This window comes from Aegilops tauschii, chromosome 6, assembly GCF_002575655.3.
Source record: "Aegilops tauschii subsp. strangulata cultivar AL8/78 chromosome 6, Aet v6.0, whole genome shotgun sequence".
NCBI classification, from domain to species: domain Eukaryota; kingdom Viridiplantae; phylum Streptophyta; class Magnoliopsida; order Poales; family Poaceae; genus Aegilops; species Aegilops tauschii.
In genome coordinates, this window is record NC_053040.3 from 370,376,554 (window position 1) to 370,381,218 (window position 4,665).

The window sequence follows — 4,665 nt, forward strand, 5'->3', positions numbered from 1 at the left end:
GAGCATTGGGAGAGGCACCTGTATGGAGGTGGTCAGGAATCGGGAGACTCACGCCGGTCGTAGCGCCGCAGTTAAAATGATAATGGCAAGTCAAATCACGGGGCCCCACCTGTCCAGCAGTAACTCGCTGTCAAATCACACAGCCCTACGTTTGCAGCAGCCTACTCCCTCGTCTTCTCGCGTCTCTGTCGAACCGACTAGGCGGAACTGCCCCGCCTACTGCGCAGGAAAAGCCCGCACAGTATACTCCCTCCGTCTAGGTGACCAAGGTGGAGAGGAAAACGAGAGAACTTAATGTTTAGTATTTGCTAAGGCTGGTTGTAATGGTACTAGCCTTAGCAATTTTGATGAGGTGTCATAGAATTAAATGAAGAAAGAGAGAGAGTTGAGTACTATGTGTCATATATGGCAATAAATAAAGTACTACATGATACTAATATATGATACATGGCGCAGGAGTACTAAGTATTATTAATACAGTTTTGCTAGAACTCATCTAGATGAGATATAATTTGGTCTCATTCATCTTTTATAGACATTGGATGTGATGCTATATAAGATGCGTGTGTGCTGACGTGGGTTGTATTTGTTCTTGTGCAACGAACTGACCACTGCATGTCATGTTTGATAGTCTCAAGTCATTAAAAGCATACAAGCCCCACATCTCTTCTTGGTTGATTCCTCTATTTATGTCAAAAAATAAGAAACAACGTGAGAGTTAATGCACCATGCCTATGTGTTTACTATTTGGTTTTCGTAAGATGACTTAATACCCACCTAGACGGAGGGAGTATTCGATTTGACAGTGGGCGGCGCAGTTCCCGATACGGCTTTAATGCAGACGAGGGAGGGAGTAGCGGTTCCCGATATGTTGAACGGCCAATGCATCCTCCTTCAATTAATGCATGAGGGAAGTAATGGGAGGAGGTCCGGGAAAAGAGGCTACACGATGTGAATGCAACACAGTTTGCCCTCCTTGCCCTCATATAAAGGCGCCCCTCCATTCCAATGCATCTACCACATCGTACGCACCTAAGCATTTGCCTAAGCACCTACACTAAGCGCAAAAGAGCTCACTCCAGACCCATGGCGGCGATGCGCGTGAGCGGCCAGCGGCTGCGCCAGATGGTCCACGACGCCGGCCTGCGGCATGGCGCCGAGGATCGTCTCCAGACGGTGTTGGAGACCGGCTGGTGGATGGCCGCCGTCGACGCCAACTATGACTCTCAGTTGGACCAGATGATCGTTGCCACCAGCAACAAGTTGACCGTCCTCAAGAAGCTCGCGGACGACATCGCCGTACTCCTCCAGCCCGCGCGCCCGGGCTCCTCATTGCCTGCCACCCTAATCGGCCTCCATGGCCGGAACCTCTTTCAAGCACTAGTGCCCCTGCGACTGCCCGCCGACGGCACGAAGAATGTCCACCTGGAGGTCGTGCTCGCCGCGAGGCGCCTCGCCCTGTAAGAATTCGTCGACCTACACATCCACGTGCACGAGCAAATCGTGTACATAGGTATCTACAAGGCCAGTGAGGACGCTACAACGTTGGCCTTCCTCAACCGGCTGGAAGCCTTGGATGCCTTTGCTGAGAAGCACCTCGACCTGGCCACAAAAGCCGCCGCTCCTTAGCCGCCGGTCGGTGGCCCGGCGCACTAATTTGAGGAGGAGGAGGTCGTACGTTCGTGGATCCATCTTTCTTCTTGCCTTCTGTAACCACCACTGCGATTGCATCATCGTGGCCTTAATTCTTATTGTGCTGTTGCATTATCGTTCTAGTCAATACCGACATGTGCGATCCCTTTGCTTAATTATATGCATCACTGTAACTAGTACTCCATCCGTCAATTTATAAGTTGTGCTTACCTTTTCCATCAACTTCGTGCAACGCGCGGGCATCTAGCTAGAAACACTAGAATATGTCTATATAATCCGTCTGTGATAGTCCATTTGAAATCTCAAAAAAGACATATTTAGGTACGGAGGGAGTAATATATTAGGAGTATATCAAAAAAATAGTGATTTCTTTCAAGTTTGTGAACAAATACTACTATTCTACTACTTTGGATCCATCGCAACGCACGGGCACATTTCTGGTAAAAGGAAAAGGCCTGCCGCATTCGCGTCGCACAACCACATGCCCGGGAATCGGGAGTACAACACGGCCCGTCCGGCACGACACATAGCTTAGGGAAGGCGTGTTGCCTAGCATTTTCACTTTCATGTGGGACCGCCGTTGAGAAAACCGACACCCCGCCCACCGCCGGGTTGGAAAACAGAAACGAGGGGAAGATCTAGCTGTAGCACAGAAGCCAACAAATTTGGTGTCAGACGGGGCTCGTTGATAGAGTAGGAGCATTCCGTACTAGTACTACTCCTACTAGTACCAAGTTTGTACTCCATGGTTGAACTTAATTCATGACTAACTTTGCCAAAACTAAGCTTAGGCAAAGTTATTAGTTCTTCAAAATGAGAGCCACAAGTTGGCAAGCCTAAGGCAATCTTGCCACATTTTTTGTGTGTATCTCATGTGGGGCCTTAGTGTGGCTTGCCTAAGGTGTGGCTTGAACCAAACACTCACCTAAGTTAATCAAACTTGCCTAACCTTACATTCCACCAGATTTTGCCACATGTTAGAATCCAGAAAGCTCCACATGTAGAAGCATAATGCACAAACCACCAGAATCTTAGGCGTGCAATGCACGTGTACCTTACTAGTACTAGTTGGTAGTAGTAAGAAACAAATTCCAGTTTTGGCACGAGCTCGTACTGCGGGAGCACCACAAGGCCTGCCGCAGGAGTTACATTTCCCTCTCGGGGCCCACGGGACCGAACTTCAGTGGCTTAGTGCCCGGCCTATGAGTCAATGACATGCGGACCTTAAATGCGGCTGGCCCACATGTCATTCTCATGGTGGTGGCGTGGTTCGCGACTCACTCATTCGAGATGAACCGGCCGGTGGTGGCATGGCCGTGGCGAGGGTGCCACAGCTGGGCGTCGAGGCGTTACGAGGCATAGATGGCCACACCGGCGGGTACTACCTGTAGTACATAAGTACTCCAGCTGAGGATTGATGACCGGGACAAAATGTGTCACAGCCGCTGGATGAAAATTCGATGGGGCAGGAGTACGGATCGGAGCACACAGCAGAGCAGGCAAACCGCGTCCAATCGTGTGTGTCTATGGTAGAAAGTTGATGGTCGCCGCAGTTCAGCTGGCCCGCATGTCATGCACACAAAGGCAGAGGAGCGGTGGGGCCGAGAGGGATGAGGGGCACGTCGGGGGGATGAGGATCCCCTGACGCGAACAATCCTACCATTCTGTCACTGACATGTGGGACCCATAAGCGTGGGTCCCACCTGTCAGCGAAGGAAAGGCAGGGCAAGGCAGTGATAGCCACGTCAGAGGATCCATGTCCACGTCGGGGGACGTCGTGCCGTGGGTTGGAGCGACGTCGTGGGAATCGCGTGTGGGTGTGGCAGTGGTAGAAACAAGAAACGTGATGGTCGCCGTGGTTCAACTTCCATGGACAAGCTGTCATGTCTGCTGACACATGTATATCAAAACTAGAGTGTTTATATTTCAAGCACGTGAACAAGTATTATTCTACTACTTTGGATCCATTGCAATGCACGGGCCAGCACATTGGTAGTAGTAGTGTCCATCTCTATCTCTAGAGGCCTTCCCTCGCTCATCCTTTTCTCTCACAAGATAAACTACTCATACAAATGCATCTTGATGTTCCGTGGAACGCACGAGGATGTTTCCTTGGGGGTCTCTCCAGCGCGGCGTGGCCGTAGTTGCAAGTTGACGCCCCTTGAGATGCCGACGTTGAGGGGCACTCGGATTTCCTCCGATGATCAGGTAAGATGAGTTTGATCACGTAGTAAATGCATTCTAAAGACTACTTCCGTGTCCATTTCCTAATTCTCCCCCTGCCCACTGTTTCACAGGTTAGGCTCGGTGCGAGTGGAGATTGGCTTGCATATGTACGGGAGGGTACCAACATCAATTTGCACAACATTTACAATGGTGACACCGTTCCCAAAGAACCTTTGTCCAACATTGGGATCAGCCATGCAACGGGTCACCGCATGAATTGGTACGATGGAACCACGGTGAGATTGAATAAGATAGCACGAACCTTGCACATGGCGGTCAAAGGCGGACCATGCTGTCTGCGGACGATTTGTTGCCGTACGAGTAGGAAGACGCTGTGCTCCTTTCTAACCGCATCTTCGCAGTGACAAACCAGGGGACTTATTTTGTATGGGACACATCCTACGATATACTCCCTCTCTCCCAGTTTATTTGTTTTGAATCTTTTCGTTTTATAAGTTTCAAATTCAAATTTAGAGCTCCCCATCACATGTTGAGATTACAATGTCCATTAAATCGTTGCGTGCATGTATAGTAAAGAAACAGATCTTGATTTTGGCACGAGTTCGTGCTGCGGGAGCACCACAAGCCCTGGCGCAGGAGTTACATTTCCCTCTCAGGGCCGTCGGGACTGAGCTTCAGCGCCTTACTACACCTACCTTTGAGTCAATAACATGTGGACCCGATAGGTGACTGGTCCACATGTAATGCTCCCGTAGGCAGAGCGGCAGTGGGGCCAAGAGGGGTGAGCCGCAGGTCGGGGGACGTGTGGTTTCATGGGTTCGAGCG